At 44.8% G+C, this 20076-nt stretch overlaps 1 long non-coding RNA gene across 1 annotated transcript; it reads left to right on the top strand.

Moving 5' to 3' along the window:
• The first annotated feature begins 244 nt into the window (after window positions 1-244).
• On the top strand, window positions 245-19842 carry LOC116989374. The gene is made up of 6 exons (XR_004416231.1): window positions 245-382; window positions 2660-2664; window positions 13637-13645; window positions 14149-14155; window positions 19241-19242; window positions 19833-19842. It is a non-coding gene; the product is annotated as an uncharacterized LOC116989374 (long non-coding RNA).
• Window positions 19843-20076: the final 234 nt, after the last annotated feature.

Raw genomic sequence — 20076 nt, 5'->3', positions numbered from 1 at the left:
GCCACTTTCAGCTAACAATATCATTAGTGAAGCTGAGGAAGTTGGGGATAGGTTATTACCTAGTCTGCCTTTGAGCAGCTGAGCACAAAAGATCATGTCAACATTCCTGCAAAATTACACTGGCTGAAATATTAATCTTGAATCTTATATTCAAAGTATGACTGTTGTGAGAATCCCTTATTTAACGGCACGGTTATAATGAGCTCATTACTATTTCTCAGCACAAAGCTTATATCCCCTCAAGGGCCTGTCCTACTTGGTCGTTATTTTCACGTCACGCAGGTGGTGAGCGAGGATTTTGAGCATCCCAAAATTCTGGGGCGCTGCGCGCTACTGCGCGTCACTGCATACGCCACCACGTCTCATCACGCGGCATGCGCGTGTTACACGCGCCAACCAATTTTTAGGGTGTCACGTAAATGACGCGCAAATGACGCCCAAGTGGGACAGGCCCTTCACATCTGCTCTACGGTAAACGTCGGGTATGGGCCTGATAACACTTCTTCCTTATCCAAGCCATGATTCTGGGCCCAGCAGGTACAGCTACCAGCGGACTTGAAATGCTCTTCTGCCAAGAAATCTGCACCTCAGTTTATTAACTGGAAAATTTGGAATTTAGATCCAAATGAAAAAGACTATTTCAATTCTAACATGTAGAACCAAAGAACCGAAGATGCTGGTTTATACCAAAGATAGACAGAGTGCTGGAGTAACTCAGCAGGTCAGGCGGCATCTCTGGAGAAAAAGGATGGATGACCTTTCGGGTCAGGACCCTTTTTCAGACTCAAGAATGGACTGAAGAAAGGTCCCAACCCGAAACATCACCCATCCTTCTTCTCCAGATATGCTGCGTGACCCGCTGAGTTACTCCAGCACTTTGTGCCTATCTTTCATTTCTGAAGGTTTCGGCCCGAAACGTTGCCTATTTCCTTCGCTCGGATAGGCAAGTTTAGAAATTGGGGGACACAAAGTGCTGGAGTAATTCAACAGGTCACACAGCATTTCTGCAGAACACGGATAGGTAACGTTTCAGGGTCGAGGCCCTGCTTCAGATTTAGAATTTGGGGATTTAGCAAACCCATCATTCCCCCATTTTCCTCTTTGGAATTGCCCCCCTATCAAAGAGAAACCCCTCCTCATACAGTCTGACCCCACTTCGCAGACCACAATGCCTCTTTTTTTAAGCAATCAACTTGTTTTCTTTTAGAAGAATGAATTGAACCTTGTTCAATGATAATCCAAACTGGCAGCACCTGGAAAGGAATGTCTCTTAGTGGCTGGAATCACTTTAGCAGAATGTCATTGGATGAGGGTTACAGTAACTGAATTAGGCAGAACATTCTATACATCAAAGCTATGCTGGAAGCATCCATGCTGAAGACAGGTGTTCATTGTATTACATGTTCTCGCTGTAGAGGAATTACATCAGAGTAAATCAGTTCAAGAATAAAAATAAAGAATCAAGTGGCTGTTTTGGCCTTCATGAATTGAATTAAGAATCATATTCTTGTGATATTTAATAGATTACAAATTGCAAACTAATCCACAACAGAGCACTTGCTCTTCAAGTAAAGGCAATGTCATTCTAAAACATATTTGTGCAAATAAATAATGTTATCTTGTATTCATAATAAATGAGTGATAAATGTTTTATTTGCCAGGAGTGGAGAGGGTTGAGGAGACTAGTAATTATCTGGAAGCTACCAAATGCTTTGGGGACACAAAGAACTGCAGATGCTGTTTACGAATAAAGAAACGAAGTGCCGGAGTAATTCAACATGTCAGGCAGCATTTCATGGGTAGGTGACTTTTCAGGTCGGGACCTTTTTTCAGACTGATTGCCCAAATGTATTGAGAGGCACACTGGCGCGGCAATAGAGCTGCTGACTTACAGCACCAGAGACCTGGGTTCAATCCTGACTACGGGCTCTGGCTGTACGGAGTTTGTACATTCTCCCTGTGACCACATAGGTTTTCGCCGGGTGCTCTGACTTCCTCCCACACTCCAAACACCTACAGGTTTATAGGTTGATAGGGTTCAGTAAAATTGCAAATTGTCCCGAGTGTGTGGGATAGTTTAGTTTAGTTTAGAGATACAGCGCGGAAACAGGCCCTTCGGCCCACCGAGTCCACATCAACCAGCGATCCCCGCACATTAACACTACCATACGCACACTAGGGCCAATTTTACACTTATACCAAGCCAATTAACCGACAAATCTGTACATCTTTGGAGTGTGGGAGGAAACCAAAGATCTCGAAAACCCACGCAGGTCACGGGGAGAACGTATTGACAGCATCCGTAGTCGGGATCGAACTAGGGTCTCGATACAAGCGCTGTAAGGTAGCAACTCTACCGCTGCACAACCGCGCTGATAGTGTTACTGTACAGGGTGATCATTGGTCGGCAGGGACTTGGTGGGCTGAAGGGCCTGTTTCTCTAAAGTCTAAAGTCTAAAAAAGTCTAAAGTGTTTTCGGAAAAAATGCTTGACAAGTAGAATGGATTTGATTGAGCGGCACAGGGTGAATTGTACCAGAAGATTCCACAGCAATAAAATACCTTTTACACCTGGGATTTTATTGCACAGTGCCATTGGCACTACAGGAGAGCAGATGACATCGCAGGACTGTGCAAGGGGATTCACACTTTGCCCATAGCATGAGTCTTTGGCTTGTGATTTCTGGACAAGTTCTCTGAGCAGAATCTTTCACCTGAGTGAACAGCTAATTAACTTCCACAATTGCTTTAACTTTAATAATCCAGCTTCCTTGTTAGGCTTTAGTTTAGTTTAGAGATACAGCAATGGAAAAAGGCCCTTCAGCCACCAAGTGTATGCTGACCATCGATCACCCGTTCTCACCAGCTCTATGTTATTCCACTTTTTCATCCACTTTTTCATACACATTAGGAGCAATTTTACAAAGATCAATTACCGTACAAACCCACACGTCTTTGGCATGCAGGGAGAAGAAACTGAAGCGAAACCTGGTGAAACAGTCACATGGAGAATGTGCAAACTCCACACAGACAGCACCCGAGGTCAGGATCGAACCTCTGTGTCTCTGGCAGGTGGAGGCAGCAAACCTTGGATGGAAACCAAAGCTGAAGGATTGATCAGAGATCAAAAGAAAGCTTATGACAGGTACAGCCAACCAGAGGCGGGTGAGGAATATTGAGGGTATAGAAGAAAACTTAAGGAGAGAAAAAAGTTGCCATGAAACATGCTGAGCAAATAGGAATAAGGAAAATCCCAAGGAATTCTTTAAGAATATCAGGAACAAGATGGTAGCTAGGGAAACAATGGGACAAAGTGGTAGTCGATGTGTGGAGGCAAGAGTTGTGGGCGATCCTAAATATATACTCCTCATCTGTACTCACCAAGGAGAAAGATGCAGAAAACAGTGAAGGAAGGAGTTTGTGAAAAATCGGAGGCATGTCAGTATTAAGAGGTTCAAGGCATTAGAGGTCATGGAATGTATAGGGGCGGATAAATCCCCAGGGTAGGATGAGAGGAGAAAGCTGGAGGCAACGCACGTACGCAGGATGATGAAGAAGGTGTATGGCAAGCTTGCCTTCATAGGTTGAGGCAAAGAATATAACAATAGGGACGTTATGTTGCAACTTTACAAGGCATTAGTTACACCGCACTTGGAGCGTCATGTACAGTTCTGATTACACACTGTAGGAGGGATTTGATTGTGCTGGACATGGTGCAGAGGAGATTCTGAATTGAAGGGCTTTATTTACAGGGAGATTGGGTAGGCTGGGCTTGTTTTCCCTGGAGTGAAGGAGGTTGGGGACTGCCTGAAAAAGGTATATAGGTAGAGGTATATAAAATCCTAAGAGACACAGATAGAGTGGATAGTCATATTTTTCCCCCCCATAGTTAGGCAAGCAAAGACAAGAGGGCAAAGGCCTAAGGTGAAGGGAAGGAATTTTAAAGAGTACTAGACTAAGTGGGACCCGTTGGGTCCCAGCATCACACAGGAGGGCTGGTCATCCAAGACAATATTCCACCTCTCCACCAATTCTAATATTGGTGGCCAGTTGGGGGGGGGGGGGGGGGGCTTTCTGGAGCGCTAGTATGGGTGTTGTGGGCTGAAGGGACTGGTTTCCAGAGGGCTAGTATGCAAATTGTGCGCCAAATGGATTCTTGGGCTGGCGTCTCAGTCAATCAAGCCTGTTGTGCTGGCAACTCACTCACTCACGGCTGGTGGGCTGGTAGTTGACTCACGGCTAATCCTTGAAATTCTATTTCAAGCAGGGTATAAAGCCACCAAATTCAAGTGCAGTTTCTTACCACTTCTAGCAGGGTGCAAGGCCACCAAATTCAAGTGCAGTTTCATACCATTTGAAGTAGGGTGCAAAGCCACTAAAGATAGCGAGTCGTGACCTCTCCCTCCTCCATCTTGCAGACACTGAGCCGCACCCACATTTCCGGGTTTTATAACCCCTCCCCTCCCCCCACCGGAAAAGGTGTGGCTTTCATTGAGTGGTTGACAGGAGAGAGATTCTCAACATTTAAAAAAAAACTAATAACACTTTTATTTTTCATTGATGGGAAGAATTCTCTGCACCTGCTCAGCGGAGGGGGGGACTAAGATGGCCAAAAATCACAGCCGTAAGTGGTAGCGTTTTATCTAAAATCAATATACAGTGCAAACAGGAAGTAAGTGCATTTACAGTAGTGCCTTTCAACTTCAAGCCAATGCACCCACGCCACCATTTGCAGTAAGTAGTGCATTTCAACTTCATGCCACCATTTGCAGTAAGTGGTGCCTTTCAACTTCAAGCCAATGCACCCAAGCCATCATTTGCAGTAAGTAATGCCTTTTAACTTCAAGCCAATGCACCCAAGCCATCATTTGCAGTAAGTAATGCCTTTTAACTTCAAGCCATTGCATCCAAGCTACCATTTGCAGTAAGTAGTGCCTTTCCACTTCAAACCACACCCAAGCCACACCCAAGCCATCATTTGGAGTAAGAGGTGCCTTTCAACTTCAAGTCAAAGCTCCCAAGCCACCATTTGCAGTAAGTAGTGCCTTTCAACTTCAAGCCACCATTTGCAGTAAGTGGTGTCTTTCAACTTCAAGCTACACCCAAGCCACATCCAAGCTACCATTTGCAGTAAGTAGTGCCTTTCAACTTCAAGCCAAAGCAACCAAGCCACCATTCACAGTAATAGTGCCTTTCAACTTCAAGCCAAAGCTCCCAAGCCTCCATTTGCAGTAAGTAGTGCCTTTCAACTTCAAGTCAAAGCTCCCAAGCCACCATTTGCAGTAAGTAGTGCCTTTCAACTTCGTGCCACCATTTGCAGTAAGTGGTGTATTTCAACTTCAAGCCACACCCAAGCCACCATTTGCAGTAAGTAGTGCCTTTCAACTTCAAAGCTCCCAAGCCACCATTTGCAGTAAGTGGTGTCTTTCAACTTCAAGCCACACCCAAGCCACCATTTGCAGTAAGTAGTGCCTTTCAACTACAAGCCAAAGCAACCAAGCCACCATTTGCAGTAATAGTGCCTTTCAACTTCAAGCCAAAGCAACCAAACCACCATTTGCAGTAATAGTGCCTTTCAACTTCAAACCAAAGCTCCCAAGCCACCATTTGCAGTAAGTAGTGCTTTCAACTTCAAGCCAAAACACCCAAGCCACCATTTCCAGTAAGTAGTGTCTTTCAACTTCATGCCACCATTTGCAGTAAGTAGTGCCTTTCAACCTCAAGCCACAATTTGCAGTAAGTAGTGTCTTTCAACTTCAGGCCAATGCACCCACGCCCCCCATTTGCAGTAAGTAGTGCCTTTCAACTTCAAGCCACACCCAAGCCACCGTTTGCAGTAAGTAGTGCCTTTCAACGTCAAGCCAAAGCTCCCAAGCCACCATTTTCAGTAAGTAGTGCCTTTCAACTTCATGCCACCATTTGCAGTAAGTAGTGCCTTTCAATTTCAAGACACACCCAAGCCAAGCGCGGGGGGGGTGGGGTCATTTTGTCATTGAATCATTTTAGAACCAATAGACATTTTTTGCAAGATTTAGATTAGATTAGATTAGATTATTTAATGACCACACAGTCAAGGTGGTGGAATTCAGGTTCAGTACAGGATGTTACAAGGTAGGCTGATTCCCGTCAAACATAACATAAAACACAACATCATACAATATACAGTACATGCATGGGGAGGATATGTGCTGTTGTCATAGTGTGTTCAGAATTCGGATTGCGTGTGGGTAAGAACTGTTTTTAAATCGAGATGTCTTGGCGGGCAGTGAGCTGTAGTGCCTTCCTGATGGCAGCAGGTGGAAGATGTGGTGAGCTGGGTGGGCGGGATCAGAGATGATTTTCTTCACCCTTGACACGGACCGTTTGTGATGGAGTGATTCTATTGATGGAAGGGGAGTGCTGATGATTTTGGATGCTTTGTTAACTATGCGCTGTAATTTATTACGGGAGTGAGTGTCTAAACTGCTGAACCAGACTGTAATTGATGAAGAAGACATGCTTTGGATGATGGCTGTGTAGAATCGGATTAGGAGGTGTTTCCTTACTCTAAACTTCTTGAGCTGGCGGAGGAAGAAGAGTCTTTGGTTGGCTTTTTTGTAGATGTGATTTGAATTGATTTTCCATTTGAGGTTATTGCTTATGTGAGTGCCAAGAAATTTGAATGAGTCAGTGGTGGATATGGGTTCGCCTGAGATGAGTAGGGGGGTCTTGGGTTGTGCCTTACGTCTGAGATCAATGATGAGTTTGTGTGTTTTTGATGTGTTGAGTAAGAGGTTATTGTCTGTGCACCAAGTGACTGCTTTGTGTGTTTGAGTGCGGTATTCTGTTTCATTATTGTTCGAGATGAGACCTATGATGGTTGTGTCATCTGCGTATTTATATATTTTAACTGAACTATGCTGGGATGTGAATTGGTTTGTGTAGAGTGAGAATAACCAGGGTGACAAGACGCAGCCCTGAGGGGCTCCTGTGCTGAGGTGCAGGGGCTGAGATATGGTGTTATGTATCTTCACCCTCTGTTGTCTGTTCCAAAGGAAGCTGTAGATCCAGTGACAGATGCAGGGGTCAATGTTCATGTCCGTTAATTTATGGAAGAGTTTAACCGGGTTGATGGAGTTAAATGTCGAACTGAAGTCCATGAACAGGATGCGGGCGTACGTGTTGGCGGTTTCCAGGTGTTGCAGAGCGTGATGAATGGCCAGATTGACTGTGTCTTCCACTGACCTGTTGGCTCTGTATGCAAATTGGTGTGGGTCCAAGTTGGAGGAAGTGCTGATTTTGAGGTGAGCAAGAATAATGCGCTCGAATGACTTCATGGCCACAGATGTAAGGGCAATCGGTCTATAGTCATTAAGGCAGGATGATGTGTTGGACTTGGGCACAGGGATGATGGTAGATTGTTTGAAGCACTGGGGAACTGTACATTGGCAGAGGGATGAGGGAACCAATAGACATTTTTTGCAAGTTTTAGAACCAATAGACATTTTTTTGAAGCTTTAGAACCAATAGACATTTTTTCCAAGCTTTTAGAACCAATAGACATTTTTTTGCAAGCTTTAGAACCAATAGACATTTTTTTGCAAGCTTTAGAACCAATAGACATTTTTTGCAAGCTTTAGAACCAATAGACACTTTTTTTGCAAGCTTTAGAACCAATAGACACTTTTTTTGCAAGCTTTAGAACCAATAGAGACACTTTTTGCAAGCTTTAGAACCAATAGATATTTTTTGCAAGCTTTAGAACCAATAGACATTTTTTTGGAAGCTTTAGAACCAATAGACATTTTTTTGCAAGCTTTAGAACCAATAGACACTTTTTTTGCAAGCTTTAGAACCAATAGACACATTCTGCAAGCATTTTAGAACCACTAAGGGCACTTACATTTGAGTAGACATGTGTTCAGTGTTATTCACAGCTCAGAGAAACGTGACCCTCTGCCTTCCTCCATCTTGAAGAGTGAGTGAGGCACACCACTTCCTGGTTTTATAGTCCCTCCCCCCTGCCGCCAGCGGGGGCAGCAGAGAGAATGGGGAATTTTGTAAAAACATTAATATCTCTGTCATTTTTAATCGACGGGAAAAATCCTCGGCACACTTGTGGCGGAAGGGGGCTCTGAGTAAGGTGGCCAAAAATGACGGCCGTAGGTGGCGGCGTTCTCTCGGAAATCGCAGCACAGAACAGACTTTTAGTAATATAGATTTGAGGGAAAGCTTTTCTCTACACAGAGAGTGGTTGATATCCGGAGCATGCTGTCAGAGGAAGTAGTGGAATCAGATTCAATAACTACATTTAAGAGGCATTTAAACAGTAATGTAAATAGGTAAGGCATGTGAGGATACAGTTCTTATGTGGGCAAATGGGATCAGTGTGAATGAGCAGAATGGTTAGCAAGGATATGACGGGCCAAAGGCCTGTTTTTATGCAGTACTACTCCATGAATCTGTAAATGGGGAAGCAGGCACAAGGGGCTGAATGGCCTACTCTTACATCTATTTCTAACACTCTAATGTTCTGAAGTGTTTTGACAAATATCAAATCAAGTCATTCACAGTATGAAGCACAAATCCCTGTAAGGTATTAATCTCATAAATACCATAATAATCAAGTCCATTGTCCAATGGTGATTTATAGTTAGGCAGCTAAGATAGACTAATAAAAATGGAGTTATTTCCAGAATAAAATATTGAGGCTATTTGACACAGATCAAAACAAAAAGTACAATATCTAACATAAATAAAGATGGCATGAGACCATAACGGATTAGAATAACATTTTCTAGAAATAGATTGCTTACATGTCAAGTTTTCCAACAACAGGGGCTGTGGGCACTTTGTGATGTATACAGGGGCTACATAGTCAAGTCCATAGAGTCCAGATGTCAGCTCAGAACTGGACTTGAATGAGGAAAGTGCTGATTTGTGAGAAATAAATTCCAGTTTAGTTTATTGTCACGTATGTCAGGCACAGTGAAAAGCTTTTTTGTTGTGTGCTAACCAGTCAGCAGAAAGACAATACATGATTACAATCAATCCATATACAGCGTATAGATACATGATAAGGGAATAACGTTTAGTGCAGGGCAAAGCCAGCAAAGTCCGGTGAAGGATAGTCCGAGGGACATCAAAGAGGTAGATAGCAGTTCAGCACTGCTCTCTGGTTGTGGTTGGATGATTCAGTTGCCTGATAACTGCTGGGAAGAAACTGTCTCTGAAACTGGTGGTGTGCGTCTTCACACTTCTATACCTTTTGCCTGATTAGAGAAAGGGGAGAAGAGGGAGTAGCCAGGGTGTGACTGATCCTCGATTCTGTTGCTGGCTTTGCTGAGGCAGCGTGAGGTATAAATGGAATCGATAGAAGGGAGGTTGGTTTGCGTAATGGCCTGGGCTGTGACCACAATTCCCTGCAATTTCATAAGGCCCTGGATGGAGCCGTTCACAAACCAAGCTGTGATGCATCCTGATAAAATAGTTAATGCAACAGATAACGAGACTTTTCCAGGACCTACTCAAATGGTGAACCTCTACCCCATCACTCAGAGCTGGCCAGCCCAGGATAACAGTGACGATTCAGGGGCAATCAAGTGTGCTGCTTCCAACTCGATGCTAACTAAGAACTAACTCGAACTAAGGTTCTAACTCAATAATGTCCAGCTTTGTTATTAGAGCTTCCTTCATCCAATGAAATGAGGATGTTCCATCACTCTCCACGGAGGCTACGAGGAATCAGTTGCCACAGAATACACAACTCTTGACCAATTTGTTTCATCCACATGATCATGAAACACGTTGGTCTATGTTGACCTAGGACTTTGATGTAAGGGGATTTGGTGATGGTGATAGGAAAGTGATTCGATTCATTTTAGTTGAAGCTGGACTTTATCAGGCACTAGACTGTCACAAATTTTACTCTGCACTGAATTGGTGTGAACTTCAATGCTTAGAATAACATCATGATGCTATATATAGGATGGCATCTAACATTAAGCAGCATGGACATAGCATCCAGCAAAAACTACAAATGCTTTCAAGTCTAATGGAAAATGGTAATTCACTTAGCTGGAGAAAACAAACAACAAAACTTGTTTTTTTAAATTAAAATAAGATGTAAGTGAACAGCCTAAAAATAGATTCCTTAAAAAATGCAGAAACAGTTGCTGCCCCGCTGCTGATTATACATTTGTGCATCACTGACCTTCATTACTCCAAATCTGCACAGCTATTCCCCAGCCACCTCCTCCATCCTTATCCTTGGCAACCACCTGAAATCAAACCACATTGTTTGTCATCTTGGAGTCACGTTATAACTCAAGCCGAGTTTTACATCACATTTCATGGCCATTTCTAATTCTGTTTATCCCCCACCCCTCATATTGCGCTGAACCTGTCTCCATCTGAACATTTTTGCAGGTGAAATCATTATCCATATTTTGGTAACATCTGGACACTTTTCTAACCATCTGCCCCTCCTCCCCCATTCTACTCTTCTTAAGCTTAAAGTCACCCAAAACATTGCCCGTCCAAACTCACCTCAAATTCCAAGCATGCACTGCACCTCTTATTAACTAACCACAATCACCCGATTAAACAAAGGCGGGATTTCAGAACATTTTTCCCCAGGTTGGAAGAATCAAATACAATACACAATACAATACAATACAATACAATTTATTTGTTATCATTTGAACCTCATTGAGGTTCAAACAAAATGTGGTTTCTGCAGTCATACACACAAGACAAAGAACCAAGACACAACACAATTTACACAAACATCCATCACAGTGAATCTCCTCCTCACTATGATGGAAGGAAAAGTCTTATCTCTCCCCTGCACTCCTCATTCTCCTCCCGATGTCAGAGCCAAAGCCCCCGGCGGGCGATGGTAAGTGGCCCGCGGCCATTAAAGCCGCGCTGGGCGATGCATGGACTGGAGGACATCGTTTTAAGGTGACTGAGGCCAAGTTTTTTTTAAATAAATATTTTTATTAGAAGCAATGTACAGTAGTATAAACCGTGTATAACATAATGCATTTCGTGTACAGCTTCTTGTTTTAAATTTAATAATAGAAAAGTAACAGAAGCAAAAAAGAGAAGGAAAGAGAAAGTTAAGTAAAGTAGTGATATTGATAGTTCGTGAAAGAATAGATATAAAGGACTGGAGCAAAGTTTAAAGAAGATGTGCAAGGCAACATTTTTACACAGAGGGTGGTGCGTGCATGGAAGATATTGCCAGGGTTGGAGGTTGAGGCGGGTAAGACAGCGGCATTTGAGGCTTTTTGATAGGTACATGAAATGAATATGCAGGGAATGGAGGGACATTGATCATGTGCGAGTAGATAAGAGATGGTCATAGCGTCATGGTCAGCGTGGGCATGTAGGCCAATGGGTCTGTTCTTGTGCTGTACTGTTCTCAGTTCTTCATGGGTTCAACACCTCCCCATCTCTGTAATCTCCTCTGGTTCTGTAACACATACCTGCACTCATCTCATTTTACCCTGTTGAGCACCTCCTGATTTAATCACGTCAACCATCACGTGTCAAAGCACAAAATAGCCAAATTCTCTTCTTAAACCCCTGAACATAGCTGCTTTGTATCCTTATGCCCCTGTCCCACTTAGGAAACCTGAACGGAAACCTCTGGAGACTTTGCGCCCCACCCAAGATTTCCGTGCGGTTCCCGGAGGTTGCAGGTGGTTGCCGGAGGTTGCAGGTAGTGGAAGCAGGTAGTAGACTGACATAAACCTCCGGGAACCGCACGGAATCTTTGGGTGGGCGCAAAGTCTCCAGAGGTTTCCGTTCAGGTTTCCTAAGTGGGACAGGGGCATAAAGCTCACACGCTCTTCAACCAACCTGCAGACTACCGATCTGTCAATTCTTCTCTGGTTATACCCCTCAGGAGGAGATGGGATTATTTAATTGTGTTATCAGCGCTGCAAAAGACATTGTTATTTTATTTATTAAATGTTCAATACATAGCACTTTACTCAGCCAATCTTGGATTTAGCTACTGGATCAGATGAACAGAGAAACTGTAGGAAAAGCTAAATGAGCCAAATTACATTCATCAGCCCTGAATTGTTTTCTATTATCTTCGCAGCTTAACTGAATGCTTATTGAATAAAATAGCACATGGGTGGAAGGTCACAGGTATGGACACAGTGGTATGGGAGTGGTTGGGAATTTGGATATTTACTGTAATAGTGAGCATTCTAAGAGAGCATGTTCGTCAGAAGACGTAAGTCGCTCAGTGACAACAATATAACCAGGTGCTTGTATTCATGTTAGTCCCTACACTCTCCAGAGCATCTGAGGTACCCACTGACCTCTGGGGGCATGCATCACTGCGGAGGTGACATCGCCTAAGGTGCATTGTCTGCATCCACCTTGCTGAGCTTGGAATGCGCTGCTCCTCTACGGCAGAGTGCCTTGCCGTTCCCAACTTGGCATCACCTTTTTCACTGGTGATGAGTTTGACACCTTGTTCATTGAGACGGAAACTGACTATCCCCCAGCGTCTCCAATCTTTGCACATCCCCAATCCTTTCCACTCGTCATTTTAATTTCATGTTTCATGTGTTTTGGGTTTTTGGATTTTTATGACTGTTGGCAGATCAATTTCCTTCCTGGGATAAATAAAGTTCTATCGTAAGCATGAGACAGCAGCTGAGAACTCGACTTACCATGGACATGCAAGCTGGGCAAAGCCTCAGTGTGCAGCTACACGATAAGTCTGATTGATGGAGATCCTGGATGAAGTATGTACTTAAATTATAATTATTGAACTAATATTATTATGCACAAGATTACCTTTCATTCCCTACTGACTTTAAATCCAGGTGTGAGTGCAGTAAGTGGGACAACATTGAATGTAGACACCACCCCCCCCCCCCCCCCAGTTCCCCTTGTAATGTGTGCCTTGCACTCCAATCCTAAATTGCCTCCAAACCTCCAGGTGTAGGAGATGCAGAGACATGAACAGTTCCCACCGCCTGGTTGTTGTTGTTCGACTCTGATGTCCTGTGACAAACAAATTATTGCCGATAAATTCATTGTCACAGCAGCCAACGAAATGATGCTGAGCAACTGAGAGTAGAACTAAGGAAGCCCACTCTGTGGGTTTTCCTGCCTGCCCAGAAATCATCCCCCAGCAAGAGCATTCCCCACCTCTCCTCCCCGATTCAATGCATCTAAAAGTTGTCTCCAGCAAACCCTTCAATCTCACTGGTCGAATAAATGTTGGCTCATATTTACTCTGAGAATAATCATGCTTCACTGACCTTGATTCCCTGAAACTGCTATCTAAAGTGTCATAAATCAAACTATTTTTTGCCAGGATGCCCCAGAGCATTCTGCAGCTCTCTACTCAATCTACACGTTGCTCACATTTTTCCACTGAACTTTCCTGGTGTCTTCAACAACTTTTCCATCTCCAGAAGGACCCAATGTCCGAACACATCTCTTGCTGGAAGGCATTGAGATGGACCACGGCCATCAGAGACATCATAGACAGCAATGGGAGCAGAGAGGGGGGGAGGGAATTATTACTGAAAACCTATCCATCCCAAATTAATGTCCAAGTTCCAAAAGCTCCACCAGAAAGGTCGTGGACCACAGGTTAACTGTGTCTCTTTCCACAGCAGGCACGTGCCGTCTGTGTAGGCAAGGTAGGCAGTGCCTATCCTGACAAAAATTATAAAATGATAATTATTAAATATAAATAGTAAAGGCACGGGATAATTATGCTTATCTAAGAGGTCGATCTCTTAGGTAGGCATAATTCGCCGTGCCTTTCATGCGCAGTACATGTAATATGCGAAAGTGAGTGCAGCTGATGTGCTATCAATGCTGCTTCAAACCGTCAATAACAAGGGGAGCTGAAGGCAGCTGAAATTCTGCCTTTACACCGTGGACTGCGTACTGCGCATTCGCAGCAGCCCACAGCGCATGCGCAGCGCAAGTTTTTTGGCGGGTTTTTCAAACATGGATTGTCATTATCTTAGTACAGCAACATCAAGCCAAGTCTATCCCCCATTGCCAGCACCTGATGGGAAGTTGCTGTAAAAGGACAGCGCCGCTGTGGGGGGGGGGGGGGGGGGAGGGAGGGGGTGGGGGGGATAGAATTCCTTTCACAGCGTGTGGGGGGTCTGGCCAGGGGTAAAGTTGCTGGGAGGGCAGGAGCGTTGAGAGGGATGGGGCCTTAGGGATCATGCCAGCAACCAGCTCAAGAGTGGGTCAGCGGGCGATGGATAACAGGACTGTGGGCAGTGGAGCTTACTCCTGTGTCAGTGCGAGTAACCTCAATTGGTCCCTTGTTCGCGCTGACACAGGAGTAAGCTCCACCGCCCGCTGTGATGTTATCCATCGCCCACTGACCCGCTCCGCTCTATGATCTTTGCTCTTGAGCTGGTCCCCTTACTGTTCAGACGGTGAGCACTGCCAGAGGTGAGCGGGCCGGCAGAAGGCGCTGAGGTCCTGGCAGCCGCTCGCAGCCACCCGAGCTACTTCCCTCCCCGGCCACAATGCGGTGGCTCCGCGCCCGGAGCGCTGCGGCAGCGGTGAGTGAATGGGTTACTGTCATGAATTCCGACCCCCTCCTTCTCAACACTCCTGCCCTCCCCGCAACCTTACCCCTGGCCAGACTCCCCACATGTTGTGAAAGGAACTCCTCCCCCAATTGGACCCTTGAACTAGTATTGTCATTCAATAACATGACAACTGATTCAACTTGTCCCGGTGTGCTTCCGTTTTTCCCACCATCTCACCACCTGCTGTCACCTTCCATCCCCCACCCATTCAGTAGTTCAGAATGAAGGAGATTTGGAAGCCTTGGGCAAATTCAATTGTTACTTTCTTTATTTTTATTTTTTTATTCTTACGGATAGGAGAACAGTCTGCACATGCGCGGTTTAAGATTTTTTTTTAAAGGTCGACTGACTGCCTACCCTGAGTAATTACTCACGGCACATGCCTGTTCCACAGAGACTGGTGAGGGCCTGGAACTCGCTGCCAGGGGTGGTGGTGGAGGCAGATATCATAGTGGTGTTTAAGTGGCAAAGTGGCACAGCACCAGAGACCCAGGTTCGATCCTGACCTTGGGTGCTGTCCGTAGAGAGGTTGCACATTCTTCCTGTAACCACATGGGTTTTCTCCGATGCTCAGGTTTCCTCACATATTCTAAAGACACGTGGGTTCGTAGGCTAATTAGCTTCTGTAAATTGTTTCTAGTGTGGAGGATAGAACTAGTGTACGGGGTTCAGTGGTCGGCACGGCTTCATGGTTTCATGGTAATTGCCACTGGAGCTACCTTTCTTAATTCCAGATTAGTTTAATTACCAATTTAAATTCCGGAGCCAACTCAGTTAGATTGATCAGGACTGGCCTCTGGTTTACTCAGCCAGTAACATAACCAGCGGACTACTGCTTTTGTGCCTACAGCCACGTTACAAAGAGCAAATGACTGCTTGCATCATTCCATCTCTGAGGTGTTTGGATGTCATTGCAGATAACATTGTGTAAATGCTTGAGTTATTAATGTCAGTAGTCGTAGGTGGCTGGTCTTTGTCACCGACAAATGTCAGAATGATACTGTGCTCTTTTACCCTTTCCAAGTACGATATATCTCCTGCTCATCTGAATGTCAGAGCATCTTGATTCATTCTCCATTAAACGTGTTATGTGAATCAAAGTTAATGTAGACTTCAGTTATTTAACTTCAGTGTCGAACTTTGAAATCATGGCACAAAACTAACTTTCACTGCCAGCAAGGCATGCAGTTTCCTCCAATGAATGCAGGAAAAGATAAAAAGGTCCAAATGAAGTTAACATTCACATTAGTATTTCTGACTGTCTCAACATAGCCATGCAAGGCAGATTTCTGCTTGCAACAATATAAATTAAAGCTCAAAAGTTCCATGTAATGGCCCTTGGGGAACAATCTCAGTGGAGCTTGGAGCGGGTGGCTTTACTCATCATTTGAAGGAACGGGGTTTGACATCAGGACAGCTACACAACTGGTTGGGTGCTGATCAAACAGAGTGAGCCAACTTACCAGTGAGTGCTTTCTCAAGCATTTAACTGCTAGAATTTAACAGGGAAGCTGGGACCAGAGGCAAAGATAAGGTCATCCATGAAGAGCCTGCCCCTGAGCCTGTTCAATGAGCAATGGATTCAACATTTAACAAGAGTATAATCAAAGAGGTATTTAACAGGAGGTGGACACAAAATGCTGGAGTAACTCAGCGGGACAGGCAGCATCTCTGGAGAGAAGGAATGGATGACGTTTCGGGTTGAGACCCTTCTTCAGACTGAGAGTCAGAGGAGAGGGAAACTAGAGATATGGAAGGGTTTCAAAGAGAATGTGGGACAATCTTTGAGCCTATTCTCATGCTCCAACTTGTTCTCTCAATGGAGGTCAAGGTCATGTTGATTCTCTGCATCTCGGCTACTGGATCATTCCAGGCAGCCACAGTACGTCTCTACCTCATTTCCCAATCTGTTGCTCAACATAGAATTTTACTTCGGAATCACGTGAGTGACTACGTGAAGAACCCGCCAGGACGCATGCGTGTCATATCGTCTAACGCATTGCGTACGACTGGCAGGCTGAACGTGATTCTCCTGCCAACAGTCAGACCTGAAGGTAAGTTTTATAAACTTTTTCCAGGTTTTATCTTCCTACAGGAACCTCTACTTAGAGGTCCTGTTAAAGCCCGGGGTGAAGTCCGGAGGACCCAGTCAAGGGAATACCGGTCACGACCTCGGGCATACCCGACATATAGCCGCATTAAAGACTGCGGAATGCGGGAGCAGTCGGCGGCGTTGGAGCCAGCAGCTTCACCCTGGTGCCGGTGGCACCTATATAGCGGGGATACCACCCGACAATGTATATCGCGGCTATCCCTTTCACAGGGACCATGGGGATATCCCTGCTGCAGGAACCGCGGGGATACCCAGCACGGCGGGGGGGAAGGCCCGACTACTAGGGAACCCCGGCTGCATACAATGACCTCGAGAACAAGCTCGAAGTGGGGTGGAGCGTTGCCCCCGCAGCAGAAGGTTTAAAACAGGACCTGCAGGTAAATTCTTTACTCTCAGGTTGTTTAGCTCTATTTCTGTGAGGATGTGTTACAGGAAAGGAACCATGGACTAAGTCCAAATGGAGACTGACTGCGGAGGACCGCGGGAGTGCGGGCAGTCAGCAGCGGTTGGCTACACCTGGACCGCTAATCGATCATCAGTCTCCGACCTGGCACCTGCACAGTCGGAATCGACACCTCAGACTGACAGGAAGGCCAAGCAAAGTTGGACAGGCCCGATGACTCGGACAAGTCGGGCTGTGAAGACTCACCGCTGGCGGGAGCACTGTGATCGCATATCCCGCATGGAGCGGTTGATGGAGCAGATGCTCCAATGTGACATGCTCCAGTATATGGAGTCTAGTCACCATGGGGTCCTAGGACGCTCAAGGCAGCACCTTATTGAGGGCTGCATAATACATCTCCCTCGACAGAGGGGAGCATTAGGAGTCACTTCTGGGCTGACTGAAGACAGGGGTTTTTGGCTGAAGATACCACAAGTGTGCAGGGGGTGCAGGAACAACAAAACCAGCAGCAGGAGCTCGACGAGGGCCATCGGGCTCAGGAAGGCCACATCATCACACAAGACCTCACATCTCCTGCGGCAGCACCCCTACGCACCCACCAGCAAACCATGATGCACTGAAGCTGGTGATAGCTTGAAGGCCGTACAACCAGAACAAAGGTCTTTCTTAGGCCATAGCCCAGAACGACCTTCCTGGAAGATGCGCCAACCCCGTACTCGAGCTCCTCTACCTCTCAGGAGCAGAAGTGCAAAATCATGCACACATGGTTGAGGCAGCTCCTGGGTCGGGTTGCATATGTCCTCCCATTCGGATAAAGGTATGGAGCCACATCGATGACGTCTCCCGTCACAGATACAAGTTGGTAATACTTAAACTGGTTTGAATATTTACACTGGTTTGGGATAACATAAGATTAGTTTATACTGCACAACAGGTATGGTGGAGTTTGCCTTTCAAGGCAGGCTCACAATATGGGATGTGGACTGATCAATGTCAACAGCCTCAACCCGCATGTGCAGTATAGACATTTCTGAATAACTTCCATGTGGTCATTTCCTTCCACAGAAGATATTTGAAATTTAACTGGATGAGGCAATGATACACTCAGGTGCATTGCAAAATGGGCTAACTTCAGTTTCCAGATTATTACCAAATCACTACAATCAGTGCTTCGACTGCACAGAGCTAACAAATAAGTGGCATGGCCAATCTGGATGATATTGAACATACTGTATTTTACTAAATTAGCCTTATCAGCCACATAGCTATATTTGAGAAATTGAGGTTCTCACCCGTCCAGTTAAATTCAAATTAAGTTGATACCAACTGAAACTATTGATTATTGGGATACAATCAAACCATTTATTTGTCTGGAATCAGCTCTGAGACAAAAGATTAGACCTCTGCTATTCTCAGCTGAAACTAACAAAGTCACAATGATGGACAAACAGTATTCAGTGTTGCTCCACTAAAAACCTCTCATATGTAAATCTTCAGTCATTTCCAAACTGATGCTATTACCCAAAGATGGGAAATCTACTAATACCATCTCTAGTTACGGAGGCAGATGGGATTAGCATGAGTTATCAAGTGTTCAGTTATGGTATCAACTGCCAATGGACACCAGGTGCATTCTGTGCATTAAAGGGCAAGTGGATATGCATAACCTGCATGCACAAGTCCAAGGTGATACACTTTGGTGGTGGTATATGTTAATCACAAAGGTACAATCAAATCAAAGTATCCGGTGATAGTTTTACCTAACCACATTTAGCATTGGTGTATTATCATGCAAAATCAATGACAACCCAGAATGAATGTGTGATCACAAAGCATTTAATAAAATTGTGGATCGATGGAACACTAACGATTGAGATGCTTGCATCCAGGCTCAATCAACAGTTGCAAAAAATACAAGGCATATTAGTGGCGAAGGGTGCATTCTCGCTACACAAGGGAGGAATGTTCTTTATGTCTTCCTCCATTTGGCCTCAATAGACAGGTCTTGCAAAATTTAGCAAGATTCCCTCTTCCAGGTTTCATAGTCCCTGCCTGTGTTATATACCCATGATTCCTGCTGATGTGGGGTATGAGCATAAAACTATTATCTGGTTATTTCCGGATAAACAATATGCTGGTTCAGTTGTGATGTTGAAACCATCCTCTGCATGATATAATCAATTCATAGACTTACAGACTCTGAGAGACCGTAAGCATTAGGAGTGCTCACTGCAGATTGCAGGAATAGCACCAAATAGCAGCAAACCGAATAGGAGATGGGAAGTATTGTTTATTCTTCTTCACGTTTAACTCGGCACGGATGACTGACACATTGAAATTCAGTTTTATGGGATTATAACATCAAGTTAAAATTCCATTTACTGTGCCTGAAGTACCTCCTCATCATTTGGCTGCAGAGAATATAAACCACTCTTTCCAGTCTCACCCTCTGACGTCTAGATTATGAAGGGTATCGTCAACTAAAAACCTCCTAGGCCTAGGGACGCAGAGATATGGGTTGTTAACATTGTGCTATGTCACTTCGCCGATAGGCACCAGCAACATCCCTGTCCATGGTCAAACTCACGTACTAATGGTTATGCCATAGCATTGAGTACAGCGCTACGGGTCCAGTCATTGCTACACTGGATAGAATGATCATATCTGTGGGCTATAATAACATGTTTTGTTTATGATTAGTCAAGCAGAGTAGACAGGGACACAGACCAAACCAGATGTTGCATATACCATGGACCTTGGGTTGCGTGTGATCACGCATCTACACCAATATGTCAAGGTCCCTAAGAGCCTCATAGACTCTGACTAGCAATATTGTTAGTTACATAAAACCTCGTTAGAAGGAATCACTACAAATCTTCTCCAGAGGGTTAAATGGGTCTGGCATATACAGGAGTGTACATTGAAATTGAGTCCCACTCTACCAGGACCGCTATACCTCAGCAGCAGGCTTATGGACCA

This window comes from Amblyraja radiata, chromosome 29, assembly GCF_010909765.2.
Source record: "Amblyraja radiata isolate CabotCenter1 chromosome 29, sAmbRad1.1.pri, whole genome shotgun sequence".
Classification (NCBI taxonomy): Eukaryota; Metazoa; Chordata; class Chondrichthyes; order Rajiformes; family Rajidae; genus Amblyraja; species Amblyraja radiata.
This window is presented reverse-complemented; position numbering and strand designations above follow the sequence as displayed.